Raw genomic sequence first — 15,438 nt, 5'->3', positions numbered from 1 at the left:
TGTGTGGGAAAGGGGAGATAGGAAGGACAAAAGCTGAAGGAAGATACATTGTGGAGGTAGAATTGTGTTAATATTTGTTCTCTGGTAATAAATATGAAGAGAGAGGAGTTACAGATAGGTTGAATGATCTGAACTGGGGGAGAGGGTTGTGGAGTGTGAAAGAGTGAAAGCTTGATTGAGTTCACATTCACTTAGAAATACACTCTTATTTTCATTTATTAAGGAAAAATACTCTTGGATAAGAGTATTTACTTGTTGGTAAAGAGATGGGGAAAAGTTATCAGCTAACTGTAGTTCTCCCCTTATAATCCACAGCTGGTGGTGATGATTACTTTCCTCCTTTTTGGTTGTATCATCCTTTCTTTTCTATGAGTTCAAAAAGTATAAATCTTTTAAAAATGCATTGCAGTTTTCATCATAGTTACTAATACTGTTTTTATGGGAACCCTTCTTACATTGTTTTTCATTCTACAGAAATTTGTTTCCATGTTTTTATTGTACTGATAAAGTGCAGTTAAGTCTCTTTATGTAAATATTTAGTTACTTAAAATGCCCCCTAGCTTTTATAGCAACCATATTTAGATTTTTAAATAAATAGTACATAGACTTAGCTGAAAATATGAATCCTTCAATTAGGGATAAACCATATGGGGAATATACTTTCTTTTGGCACATTTAGTCAGTCTTCTGTATGCCTAGATGCTAGAAGAGGTTTTAGACTTTCTTATATTGTCATTTTAAAAAAAATAATCCTAAACATAGCAAGTGAGATGTTGATACTCTGATATCAGTCTCCTCCTTATCTAAGTGGTATTCCTCATGGTCTCACCATCAGTGCTAAAATGTTCACTCAACATTTTTACCTCTCAAATAAGCAGAACCTTTGTTTGTTTGTTTGTTTGATTTTTAATAATAAAACTCAGTGCCCAGTAAGGGTTTAGTGAGATGGCTTAACCTCAGTGATGACTAAGATAGTAGTTTGGTAGAGTGCTTCAAGATCCCTAAAACTCACAGCCCATGACTCATTCATTTCATTGCTAGGAATCTTTTCTAAGAAATAATCAGATGTAGGCAAGGCCATTCGTTTTTGCATTATTTATAACAAAAGTTTATACTATGTATTGTACTGTAATCACATGGAAGTATTATACTGTCTTGAAATGATGGTTTTGAAAATATAGGAAAAATGCTTATTCAGAAATGTTAAAAGCAGGATTAAAAACTATATACATGCTTTAACTATGTTTGAAGAGAAAATACTAGGAGAAAATATACCAGTGATGTCAGTGGCTAACTGGTTAGTGAAATTATATGTATTTTTTTTTTATTTTTCTTCTATTTCCTTGATTTTCTACAATTAAGTATACAATTAGAAAAAGTAACACTGAGTTATATTAAGAGATAAAAGAAGAAGGAAACAATTAAGACAGCAGAACATTTATGTGAACATCAACCATATTTCCCAAACCATGAGCAGTAGTGGCTGCAGCTGAAATCAGTGATGGACTAATTCAAGTTGACTGATCTTGTCACCACAGCATTAATAATACCCTTTCCAAGATAGGTTTCTGAGATGTCCTTTAACTTTGTCAAGATACAGATTGGTTCCATTGTACAAAAATCTGTTGGAATCCTATTTAAATTGTAGATTCCTGGGCCTTCCCCCTAGAAATTGTAATTCACTTGTCTATGGATGTGCCCAGACATCCTCATTTTTAATAAACTCTCAGGGTGATTCATGTGATGCAGGTGGTCAGCCTGCCATACTTTGAGAAATACTACTATAGTTGAAATTCCTTTAGAAGTAAGCTTTAAGTTTTGGGATGCCTGGCTGACATAGTTGGTGGTGGGTCAGATTCTTGATCTCAGGGTTGTAAGTTTGAGTCCTGCATTGGGTTTACTTAAAAATCACTTAAAAATAAAATCTTAAAGGGGCCTCTGCGTGGCACGGTTAAGTATCCAACTCTTGGTTTCTGCTCAGGTCATGATCTCAGGGTTGTGAGATCCAGTGCCATGTCAGGCTCTGGGCTCAACACAGTCTGTTTGGGTTTTTCTCTCCCTCTGCCCCTTCTAACTCCCTCTCTGCACTCACATACTTTCTCTCCTTCTCTCTAAAATAAATAAATAAATCTTTTTTTTTTTTTTTTTTTTTTTAAGATCTTAAAAAAAAAAGGGGGAAGAAGAAATAAGCTTTAAGTTTTCTTTCATCTGGAACTCTGGCCTGCCTGGGTATGAGAGGTTTAATACTAAAGTCCAGGGCTTCATGACTCCAAGGTTTACATCAAAACTACCTGTAGGGCTTTTAAAAGACAGCAGATGCCCACACCCCATCCCATCTTAGAACCTACTGATTCTGATTGTCTAAGAGTGTCGGGTATGGGCATGAGTTTTTAATGAGCACCACAGGTTATTCAGAACTGAAATCCCTGTGATAAACCAATTGGTATGGAACACAATATTGGTGAGGCTTGTTTGTTTTAAGCTATATTGTTATGCTTTGGTGAGGATGATGGTCATTGGTAGGGGTCAGTCACCGAAAAGTTTCTGGACTTCCATTGTTTCTAGATCATTGATGGTGCAAGCTAATTTTGTGTTGTGTTGATAACTCTCATTTCACTACATAGTTTTTACCTCTAGGTGGCAGCAAAGGCCAGTCATTTTATTAGAACAGTCCTAAATGTCTTTCGCAAAATCTTTTAAAAATGATGCTGTGAGTTTTTATTTTTTTCCTGTATGAATTTTATACTTGGACGTATTTAAGTAAATGAGGTATGGAGCTTTGAGATGTGTCATCTCTTGGATCATTTTTTATAGACCATTATGTCAAATAGCTCCAAGAAAGTTTTATCCAAATTTGGAGTGCGTATTTCAAGAGGAATCTCTGCATAGGTCTGTTTTAAGACCACACAGTGAATGCTCTTCTCAGAGTCGGAGGCTCCTGGGTTTCATCAGAAAGCAGATGTCTTGGAGGAGATTAAGCAAGTTGGAAAGCTCATTCATAGAAGAAAAGTTTTTTTTTTTTTTTTTTTTAATGTTTAGCTCAGTTCAGCATGGAGATTGGGATTTGGAATGGATTATAGGCCTGAAGGATGCCAAATTCAGTGAGGCAGACGCATTGGTTTTATCTAGGGAGCAGTAGAAAGAACAGGAGTATATGTGTGGAATGTATTCACTAAATTCATAAAATGTTGGCTTATCTATAGTTTCTTAAAAGAAACCAAGCAATCTATAAGACTCCTTGGTTACAGCAAGTCATTAAATGGCATTGAGCCTTTGTGACCAAGAGAAGTACAGAAAGGTGAAAATGTTTTCGGTTTTATTTGAAGTCTTAATTATGTAGCCCAGTTTTTACTTGATGCTTGTGCTCTTTCATATTATCATGAAGGACAAACATCTGAAAGCATACCAGAACAAAATCAGCATTTGTGGGGAAGCTATTAGATCCTAGTTAGACAGCTGGAATCAGGATGTTCCCTTTTCTTTAAATGAAATTAATTTTGTAAGTGCTTTGAACTTTTTGGAAATGTATTGGCAACATATTGTCTAAGAAAACAGTGTTCCCTCAGGAGTGTTCTTGACTCCAAGGCCTGCACAGCCCCTCAGTACACTTTAGCTCTAGAGGTTGAAAGGATCAAGGTTCCCAAAGACCTCCTTTCATTTCACTTTGTGGTTATTGGGGTGATGCAGGGAGGGGGCAGATTCAAGGCTGCCTAACTCCCTCAGGGACCCAGCTGTGTTATCAGAATAACAATATTTTGTATTTTTGTTTTTATCTCTTTTTAATGGGAAAGTACACAAGTAATTATGATAGATGTGGTAATGAAAAAGAGGAAATGATAAACTGGAAAAAAAATCTTTGAAATATTTTTGCCTTCATTTCTTTTGTCTTTATATTTTTTGGGAAATCACTACTAATTTGTATAAAGAAAAAAATGGAAATAACAGATAATGAATCTGTCACATAGCCTAGAGTTTCATAAACTGCTTTGGCTTTTTCTCTTGATTTTCTCAGAACCGCCTCCATACAATGAAACTTTACCATTATAGATTTTACAGTTTTATATGGTAAGAGATCTTTCAAAAGGAAACTTAATAGTTGGATTTGCTTATTTCTATTAACCTGTGAGAAAACATTTGGTTTTAAATAGAGTTACAATGCTATGATTTCTATTAAAAAGTTGTCTAGTTTCTGAGGAGGTTAGAGGAAATTGATGCTTTTATTATATAATGTAATATGATTTGTGGTTGTACCTAGTTACATCCCAATCTCTCTGTGGTAATTACACCAGGGGCAGTGAGGACAGTCCAATAATAAACATAGAAATACAGTTTTCAAAAATCCTCCTCAGTTGCTGCCCTTTTTTTAAAAAAAAAAGATTTCATTTATTTATTAATGAGAGAGAGACATAGAGAGAGAGAGAGAGGCAGAGACACAGGCAGAGAGAGAAGCAGGCTCCATGCAGGGAGCCCCGATGTGGGACTTGATCCCAGACACGTAGCATCATATAGAAATAATATGCTAAAAGTAAAGTCAACTAACCTCGAACTGTTGTCTTCCTTGTTTGTCCTCTTTTTCTTTTTTTTTTTTTTTAAAGATTTTATTTTTAAGTTATTTCTATGTCCAGTGTGGGGTTCAAACTTACAACCCCGAGATCAAGAGTCGCATTTTCTACTGACTGAGCCAGGCGGGCGCTGTCCTCTTTTCTTTTTATTCATCTGTCAGATTTTTTACCTCAGGGTTGTTGGTTTTTTTTTCTTCCCTTTTTCATTTTTCATTATTTGCACCCATTTAAATTTTTTCAGTCGTTTACAGGCTTACATTTTACACCAGGCTTGGATTAGCAGCTAGAGCAGAGGCTGCGATGCCAGATAGACTTGGGTCTGCATTCTGATCTGACACCAGCTAGCTGTGTCCTCAGGCAAGCCATTTACCTGTTCAGACTTCAGTTTCCTCAGCTGTAATCCTTATCTGCGGATTAGAGTACCTACTTGCGTGGTCTTTGGAGAGTAGGAAAGAGCCTGGCCCATCAAAGTTCCATATAAGTGTTTGTTGTTACTTGTGTTAATGTTAACGAACTTTGCCTTTTTCCTTATATCTTTTCTTAAGATGCCTGTTTCTTGATCATAATCATAGTTTTTTTGGTTATTTTATCTTTCTTGTTTTTCTGCCTTACCCTTGTTCTCCCCTCTCCAATTAATTATTGGAGACATGTTAGCAAGCATAGGGGTTGAAGCAGCTGACCAAGCAGTACTGTGCTTACTCGGCCATGTGTCTAACCAATTCTGACCCAGAAAAGGATCCCTTCACATGATCTTTTCCTCCTTTATCCTACTTGGTCTGGTCATCATCTTTCTTTTATAGAGTTTACCTGAAAACATACTATTTCTACTTTTTCCTCTTTTCCTATCTTTTAATTGAAAAATGAAATGAAATCCTTTGCCTGTGACATTTTTGAATTGTGAAAAGAACATATGGGAGCAGACTGTCACCAACAGGTATATTGTTAGTCATGTAAGCCTTTGTTGAACACCTACTACCAGCAGTATTTAAGTCCTGGGTAAGGTAGTACAGTGGTTTTTAAACTTTATAAGCCCAAGAATGGACCAGGCAGATTGTTTAAATGCACATTTCTTACACTGGTTTCCATAGGTCTACGCATGTGGAAATCTGTGGAGTCCTGAGTGATTACATTTGAGAAACATTGATAAAAGACTATAAAAAACATCTAATAATGGATTATTGCTCTCAAGAGATTATAGTATAGGAGGGATAACAAATAATTATAAAAAGAGGCAAAATAAAGTGCTATAGTAGAGGTACAGAAGTATTTTGGGAACTCACAGGAAGATTGTGAAAAATAAGAAAGGTTTTCCAGAGGAATTGGCACTTGAGATAGGAGTAAGATTTCAATAGGAGAAACAAAAAGAGTATTCTAGCCCTAGGAACAGTATGATCAAGATACAAGGCAAGAAAGCTCATTGGAATGTAGGAGGATGGCCAGTACAGTGTTCTGGTGAGGATATAGAGGTTGTCCAGTTTCAAAGGGAGATGAGGTAAGAGATGGAGACCTGATAGAAGGTTTGGACTTTGGATACTCAGTAATGTAAGTGTAAAGTAAGTTCTGTTTTTGGTGGTGGGGGTGGGGTGGGGTGGAGAGGACTGGAGAATTGCCATGATTGGGAAGATATTGTAGGAAGATCACTAACAATGTGAGTGAAGATTGGATTAGAGATGTGAGGAGTAAATGCAATAGATTAACCACTTTACACTACCATCTGTTTAGGGGGGGAGTAACACAAATAAAAGGGGGAGAGCAGAGAAAAATACCAGAGCAAAATGGCTGACTAGATCAGGGCTGTAAGCAGAAAAGTGGAGAATCTCTCCCAGATGTTGAACTTTGGTAACAAGGAAGGTAGTGGACCATGATCAGAAATGAGACAAAAAACAACCCAAAAGCAGCAGTGCAGTGGGGTGTGGGCACGTGCCAAGTTTGACGTGTAGCTGGACCTCCCATGTGGAACTGTTTGGTGGGCACTGAAAATTGGAGATCTTGCCTTGAGAATCATCATGAGAAAAACTGTTGACATCAGTCAAGTGGCTGAGAACCCAAGGGGAAATTTTAATTCCTCTTCACCTGCCAATCTCTTCTACAATAGATACCTTTACATTCCTTTCCCAGGGCCTGAGAGGTGAGTTTCGTTGGGCCCCATCCTGTGCCCACACCCTCCCGCCCTGCCACAAGGCCACCAGTCATACTGATAAGAGTGGAACTAGTTCTGAGAGCAGCCCCCTGTGGAGGCATTTTTTCCCTGTACTTGCACAATGCACAGTGATTGAGTTGTTATCCAGGCACTGATTGGCTAGCAGGGGGAAGGAAATCCTGCTCCTGCCCTCCAGTGACCAGGCTGGCCCTCCGCCGATGTCGGAGCTGAGCAGACAGATTACATGAACTTGTATTCTGAGGGGGAATCCGCCATCCTTGGCGCAGGGGCACTCAGTAATTACAGGATGCCCCCCCCCCCCCCCCCAGAGCACATTTCCTTCCTCATTGGCAGCCGGAGAAAACCAGGAGTGGGGGCCATGGTTGATGGGTTGGCTTAAAAAAATAGTAATAATTGTCCATTGTTCTCCCTAGACCTCTCATTACCCTTCTTAGAAGCTAAAATCAGTGGCCCTGGCATTTATATTTTCCAAAATTTTTGAAATAAATATGTATTATTCTTATAATCAGAAAAAAGATGTATATAAAAAGAACTGTGTTGCTTATCTGTGTCACTATGACAGATGTCATCCTTCTTCACTGAGATCCTTTCCCATTGACCTCCTCCTTGTTACCCTGAAGGGATTGTTAGGTGTTTAAATGTTTCTTATGTTATGGGCCTTTAGGGGATCTGTCACAATTTTTAGATAACTCCCCTGTCTATACAACTCTAATTTTTTAAAGCCTCAATACTCACTTTTATTAATGAATTCAGGCAAGAACACCATTAAAAGGCAAAGAACAGAAAAAAAAAATAGGTCTTTTTTTTTTAAGAGAAGGAAAAGCAGCCAACTCACTAATAATGGACAGTAATTTGTTCTTGAGGAATTGTGAGTAGTTTGAAGAGTGGCTGCATTGAATCAAGTTTTTTATGCACTTAATTGTTTATGAGAGATGCTTTGAAGACCAATTTGAAGACTTTCTCTAAAATGTCAACTTTATTTGTGATGCTTCCTTGGTTTATAGTTATTTAATCCGGAATTTAGAGCCTGAAAGGTTGAGCTCTAACACTTTTCCCCCTGAGCTGGGGAGATAAACAGAGCTTCCTTTTTTTTTTTTTTTTTTTCTTTAAGGTGATTTTAGGACCATCATTCTTTCCTTTTAAGTTATGGTGTTGCTTGAGAAATGGAAACGCTAAATCAGGGTAGACCATCCAGGAAGATTTTCTAGTCTTCTGCAAAGGCAGAAGTCCCACTATGTCTGGGCTAAGTTGGTGGTGCTTGTCTTCATGGTGGCTAGACCTTGATCTTTTGATTGGCTTTTCTGGAGGTGTCAGGTCACTACAGCTACCTACTTATAAGCTTTGATGTGCATGGTTGTGATGCTCCTTCTGTGGAGCATTTTTACTTACTTCTGATGCTTTTCTCTCCAGCCACCTCTGAGCCAATCAGGTACATCATAGTCCAAGCTCATTGGGCATGCTTGGCATTTTCCTGAGGAAGAGGAATTGTGCTTCTCTTTGGTCTTGCTTTCTCCCCTGTCCTATCCACAGCACCATCCCCACATCCATCTTCCCCATGCCTGCCCTTTTATGTGAGGCATGGCCACTCACATTCATTCTTTGTTCTTTCCCTAACCATAACCTTAGGGAGATGGGAGGAGAGCTAGATCCCGCTGGACTATGGTGATAACGGAAGGTTTCAAAAAAGGTAGGGCTTGAGCCAGACTTTTCAGTGTGGGTCATTTGATAAGAGAAGAGGAAATTATCCATATAGAACAGTGGGGAGGAGGTGGGGGATAATCCTGTGTATAGTTAGGGGCATTCCAAGTGTTCTGGCTAAAGTGGCAGACATACTGGACAGAGTGCAGGAATGTAACGTTAAGCAACCTGTCTGTGCCCTTAAGTAATGGAGAGGATCAAATGCATTTTATTGTGCTTCCTGCTTGTACTGCAGTAGCCTCTCAGTATGTTGCTCTGGAAAGAGAATGGGACGGTAGAATTAGATTTGTGTTATAATGTCTCATTCTTGTCACATACTAATAGGACAACCTGAAGCAATTTTCCTTACATCTCGGAATTAAATTTTTTTTCTTCTAAAATTGTGATAATATCCACTTTATAGGATTATTGTGAAATAACAGTGTAGAAAGCATTGTTTCCATTATCTCACTACCCAGAAGCCTTTTCTGAAGACATGGAATGCTCCCTAGCATTGCACTCAAGGCCCTTCACAGTCTAATAGGACAGGGCCCTTCAAGCCTCACCCCTGCCCCAATCATGTCAGCTACAGACACACTGTGCTGCTCATTGTTTCTTGAACATTGCTTTCTTCCTCTCCCTCTTGTCCTCATACCTCTGCTTTTGTGGGCACCTCCCTGGAACACCTTTTGTCCTCTCTTTATCCTAGTCTTCTTCATCTCCAAGCTCCTACTCAAATCTCATTTATTTCTGAAACCTAACCCCCAAAACTCACCCCCAGGGAAACCTCCTCCTCTAAATTCCTATAGTACTCACTATCTACAGAATTCTTTCTCTGTGTTGTGCTCTTAACTACCTTCTAAGGTTGCCCTCAACTCCTGCCCTAGATTCTAAATCTTACTTGCATAACTGCCTTGCACAGCAATGAGTAATATTAGGTGCTTTATAAATATTTTTTTGTTCAGGGACACCTGGGTGGTTCAGCAGTTGAGCACCTTGCCTTCGGCCCAGGGCATGATCCTGGAGTCCCACGTCGGCTCCCTGCGTGCACCCTGCTTCTCCCTGTGCCTAGTCTCTGCCTCTCTCTCTCTCTCTCTCTCTCTCTCTCTCTCATGAATAAATAAATAAAATCTTTAAAAAAATTTTTTTAGTTCATTCTTGTAGGTGATTTGTTGAAGAATGAAGAAAGCTTGTATTCTAATAGAAGATATTTGTGTCTCTGGTAGGTTATAAGCTACTACAGAGGGAATTGAAATTTCTCAGAGAAGACTCTTTGGAAAGCTACACAGTAAAGGGTTATCTCTTAAGTCCTTAGGAATCTTCCTGAAACCCATTTTTCACCCACTAAGGCAAATGTGGTTGGTTTTCTAGACTTCTTTACTTCTCCTGAAAACATGTGAGAAATGGAAAGCTCATCTGAAAACTCTAGAATACTGTATTGAAAGAAACAAAAGTACAGGGTATTAACACAAACATAAATGTTCAAATACACACGTGTTTTGATCCAATCTGTCAAGTTATTGGAAACAATCCTTATGTAACTGAAGTCTTCAGTGCAGATTTTTTTTAAGTTGCTTTGAGGCTTATATTTAGTCAGATTCAAGATTTTCATCTCTAAAAACCAGACATAAGACTTTTCAAATGAGCTGTCAAATTTTTCCCACAACAAGTAATGTAAAAGAGGAACTGGCTTATAGTTAGTCCATCTCTCTAATGCAGTGGTTCTTAAATGGAGCTGATTTTACCCCCCAGAGAACATTTGGCTGTGCCAGGAGCCATTTTTGTTTGTCACAGTTGGGGGATGCTACTTGGCATCTAGTGGGTAGAAGCCAAGAATGCTCTTAGACATTCTAGAGTGCATAGGACAGCTTTCCATAACAAGGAATCATCGATCCAAGCTGTTAATAGTCCTGGGGTTGAGAAACTTTGCTTTCATAAGAAGAGAGCTGTTATATTGAGGATTAAAAGGCTAATTCATAGAATCTTAAAGAGAAAAACACATCTTTGGAGACCATCGAGTAGTTAAGACACCTACAAGTAGGAAAATGAAGAAGAATAAATTTAATTTCTGAAAGGAAACTGATGCAGATAATCAGTTTGTTTATTTACGCCCAACATTATTTCCCAAAGGAATTTTAAGCAATTCAAGAAGGGTGTTAAGGGCAGCATGGGTAGCTCAGCAGTTTAGCGCCACCTTCAGCCTGGGGTATGATCCTGGAGACCTGGGATCAATTCCCACATCGGGCTCCCTGCATGGAGCCTGCTTCTCCCTCTCTCTCTCTCTCTCTCTCTCTCTCCCTGTTTGTCTCATAAATAAATTTTTTTAAAAATCTAAAAAAAAAAAAAAAAGGTATTAAGACTTGGAGAGAATTCAGAAATCACTGGAAGTTAGAACTAGATATCATCTTAGAGATCACCAAGTCCAGTTCTATTTATTTCACAAAAATTAGATGACTTTTCTAGGATACATAGCTGACTAGGAAAGGCATGAACTGAAACCTGATCTTCTGTTTCCTGGCCTCATGTGTTCCCTTCCACCCCATTACTCCACTTACCTAAATCTTTCATTGGTCAATTTCAAATTTCAATTGCTCTGTGAAGCCTTGTTAATCTACTGTAGTCTTGCTTAATCTCTAGTTTAATATATGGATTTAGTTCGCTACTTGTTTGTTGTCTAATACTCTTCTGTTTCTTGCCTCCTTTCCTTCCTCAAACTCTTTAAGGACAGTGAATCTTTTGTCTCCATACCTGCCCCGTGTTGGATAGAAGGTAGGCAGTTCAATATGTCATGATCGGTGGATTAACCAGTTGTGTCCATGTGGTGCTTTGAAGAGAAGATACCATGTATGTCCTTGAGAAATATGAGTGGCATGTTAGTGAACCCATTCCACCTTTACAGGCCTAAGGAATGCAGAGTGAGACAGCCTTTGTAGGTCTGTAGGACTTGTATACATCCCTACTTATGCAAAGATGACTAGGCTTTCAAAAGCAAAACAGAACTCAAGGGGAAAAAAAAATCCTAGGTAATGTTACAAAAATATCATACAGGACCATTTGGCTATGGGGGAAAAAGGAACTTACTAAAATAAGAAAACTAAAAAAGCTTTCAAAGCCTGCCTTAATTAATTGGAGAAATTTTATTTCTCTTGATCAGTAATTTTATTTTCAAAAAACAAGTAAACTTTAAAATGAAGCCACAAGTAAAGATTATCCCTAGGATAGCTGACTGTAGCCCAGGGTACATTTTTATGTCACCATTTTAAGTGTAAAAACTGGTGTCCTGAAGGAATGTTGACAGATTTATATGTGCTCCTATATGAACAGTGTTAAAATTCACTATCAAGTGATAAAGTACTTAGAAGTGTTGGCCAGTTAACTGGCTGGGCTCCCCTAGGGATTCCTTACCCTGCAGTGTTGCTTTCGGGGATGCCCACTCTGATACATTTCACTGCACAGTGGAAGGTCCATCAGTTGGAAAGGAAAGCATTTGGAGTTTAAACGAAAATGAATTTAAAGGGGTTTAAGGTTGGGGACTTTGTTGAACCACTTATCTTCCTTGCTCTTTCTTGGCATTTGCTTCATTGTGGCCTAAGGTGAATGGAGTCCTTTGTTTTGGTTCATCCAAACTGCTCTCTTTAATGTGTGTTCTGGACCATTCCCAAGAAATGCTGTAGGGTTATTGAGGGCCTGGGATCTGAGGGAGAAACAGCTTGTAGGTGTCAGACAGCCTGCTACTGCTCAGCTAAAGATTCAGGCACACATGCTTTGCTGCAGTTGTAAAACTAGGAACCTTCCCACCTTATAAAGTGGTAGTTTTAAGTATTTCTTCTGAATAAAAAAAAACCTGATGAATGAGCTTTCTATTTGTCATGCCAGCCACCAGAGGGCAGAATAGTCACACTTCCTTGGACAGGTGTAATTCTGATAGAGCAGGACTCCCGTCCAAACACACTTGCTATTGTTTATCAATATAGGAATTTCTAAAACAGTGGAATTCCTACTTTAGGATGCCTGCTAAACAGCAGAGGAATTTGTTGAATGCGCAGCTTCCTGGGCCCTACCCTCAGAGATCATCAAGTCCAGTTCTCTTTATTTCACAAAAATTAGATGACTTTTCTAGGATACATACATGTATCCAATATACACGTGTGTTGGATTTTTCTTTGAGAAACACAGATCTTAATGTTTTGGGAATGAATTTTTGCCTGATTGTGTATTCTCTTAGGATTGCAAAGCAAAATGATTTTTAGAGGGGAAAAACAATAACAGAAACCAAGGTATAGAGAAACTGGAATGCTGTTAAAGATCTTTCCCTGCCTTTGTCTACTAAGTTTCAAAGAAGACTCACTCTGTAAAGATTCAGAATCAAAGAAGCCACCGAAAACATGTTTTTGTCTGGAGTTCTACTTCAGTCAGTAATGATCATCAAATGCTTAGGCTTCAAGTCTAAGAATTTTTAAATTAAATATCCCTTTTATGACCATCTTATAGTGCTACCTAATTTTATCCTTTGAGTGTCATGAAGACCCCAAACCTAATGTCTTGGCATTGTGCAGTGTAGTTGTGGAGACCTTCTGAGTAGATTTATGTAATCCTGTCATCATCTTGAATATATAGATAGAAAAAATATATATAGAGAGACTTTCCTTTATATGTAAAAATCCAGCTATAGTAATGTACAATCTCCTAGTAAGGGTGATGATTTAATTTTTGCTCCCAAGGAACAGAGGCATCCTCCAGGAAAGTTTTGCCACTGTTCTTAAAAGAATACGGAAAATCATTTAAATCTATGATAGGATGCTGCAGTTTAAAAAATTAAAGAGATAGGGGAACTGAGTAAAATGAAAATTGTTTCTGAAGCTGGCACTTCAGATGAAATGAAAGGAAGATATTTTATCAGATGTGTATAAAAACTATCTTCTGTGAGTCTCTAATGGGCTTCCCTCTTCCAAAGATACAAACCTCCACCCTCATGTATCTCATACGAAGATTTTCCAGTGTTACTTCCTCTTTCCTAGCTTTCAAGGATCTTCTGTGATTATATACAAATGAAAAAGAAGGTTCTGTAAACTTTCAAACACACACATGAATGTAAAAATTTAATTTTGAAACTAAGGACCAAAAATATAGAATTTGTGAATGGGAAGATGCTTTTTTTCAGAATTGATGCTGTCTTTACCATAAATTTTATTTTATTTTTCTTAAGGATTTTATTTATTCAGAGAGAGGCAGAGACACAGGCCGAAGGAGAAACGGGCTCCTCGCAGGGAGCCCGATATGGGACTCGATCCCGGACCCTGGGATCACACCCTGAGCCGAAGACAGACGCTCAACTACTGAGCCACCCAGGCATCTCAACCATAAATTTTAATTAGTAACACTTTTAATAATCTATATATGTTATTAATATGACAGTGTTCCTAAATTCTGATGCTGATATGAATTACCATACTGAAGTAACCTTCCCAGTAGAGGAACCTCTAAAAAAGGTTTAGTTCCTTGAAAGTCCAGTAAACTTCTAGTAATGTTAATCACTTGGGATGCCTATTTATAGCTAAGATCTAGAGCAGATGATGAAATGAGATTTTGTGCATTATAATCATGGAGCACAGGTCCTGTGGTGTTAACTTTATTGTAGAGAATTGTTCTGGCTCACGTGAGAAATTGAATCCTTACTAAATGGATGAGCTATTGAGCCCAGAGTTTTTCAAACTCTTAGTTTACAGATGTGCCAGGAATAGATATCTCCTCAGCAGTTGGGGCAGAATATTTTCTCTTTGTGCTATTGTGTGAAAAAGGTTGGGAAGCACTGCAGAGACCTTGTTCTTTGATTCTTTCTAGTTTCTGTCACACTCTAAAACGTTATGTGTACCCTCTCTTGATTATTATTTAGAAAAGCATCTTAAGCAGCAGCATTATCAATGTCTACTTTAAAATATGTTAAATTATGTAGTTTCTTCTAAAGTTCTAGCCCAAGGTGACTTAAAAATAGTGTTGGGGTGCCTGGGTGGCTCAGCTGGTTAAGCATCTGCCTTCAGCTCACGTCCTGATCTCAGGGTCCTGGGATCAAGCCCTGTGTCAGGGTCCCTGCCCAGTGGGCAGTATGCTTCTCCCTCCCCCTCTGCTGCTTACCAGCCCCTGCTCCACCTTGCTCATACTCTTTCTCTCAAATAAATAAATAAAATTTAAAAAATAGTTTTGAAAAACATTTAGACCATCATGTATTTTGTAATACAGTTGGGTCACTGCCAATTCCCAAGATAAATGTGTTTAAACAGAAGCTTTCTCATTCATCACCAGCCTCAGCTTTCATCCCAATTTATTTAATGATGATGCAAGCCCATTGCATTGGTGTTGCAGTTCATCACCATGGAAGTGTTTCTGTCAACAAATCCTCGCTTTGCTATCATGAAATTGATTTTGCAGGGAAAAGGAGGATAATCGTGGAAGATTTCTTTTACTTCTAAAAAGATCTTCAGTTTGCCTGGGTGTCTAAATGAATTGTGTTTAAAATCAGTAATTGGCAGGAAAACTGACCAAACTAAATTAACAGTTATGGGGTTGGAAAAGGGAAACTAGTAATGAGCTACTTTGTCTGAATTTATCTTTTTAATGTGACTTGGGGACCAGAGTATTTAAAATACATTCCTCTGAAAAGTGTTGTTCTCTGCTGTGGAAAGATAGATCATTCTCAAAGAGTCCTAATAAGGTAGGTATCAGAATTCTTAGGATGCCTTGGTTAAGTTTTTCTCACTTACCTTGTAAATGGCATAACAATAATCACAGAAGAAACTTTCCTCAACCAAGATAATGTATGATTTTTTTTAAATATGCCTTTTCTGTAACTTGTGTTTGTAACTATTTTTAGCTTTTATTTGCTTGTTTAGAGGTTGGAGAAAAAATGCAATTACCTTGCAAGCTTCTGAATATAGCCAATTTACAAGCAAGGTAGGAAACACCTACCTTAAATAATTCAAACTGTTTTGGGATTCAGATAAGAAAGAAAAACAAGAATGACATTTTTTTGCTTTGAAGCAG

At 38.2% G+C, this 15,438-nt stretch overlaps 2 protein-coding genes across 6 annotated transcripts in view; one reads left to right on the top strand and one right to left on the bottom strand.

Moving 5' to 3' along the window:
- COL8A1 (collagen type VIII alpha 1 chain) overlaps positions 1 to 15,438 on the top strand; it is a 536,056-nt gene that overhangs the window by 168,751 nt on the left and 351,867 nt on the right. The window lies entirely within an intron of this gene.
- The window catches only part of FILIP1L (filamin A interacting protein 1 like), a 120,323-nt gene that overhangs the window by 4,720 nt on the left and 100,165 nt on the right, over positions 1 to 15,438 (bottom strand). The window lies entirely within an intron of this gene.

The sequence above is a fragment of the Canis lupus genome, chromosome 35 (assembly GCF_048164855.1).
Source record: "Canis lupus baileyi chromosome 35, mCanLup2.hap1, whole genome shotgun sequence".
Lineage (NCBI taxonomy): Eukaryota > Metazoa > Chordata > Mammalia > Carnivora > Canidae > Canis > Canis lupus.
Note: the sequence above shows the minus strand (reverse complement) of the source record. Positions and strands in the feature narration are given on the sequence as shown.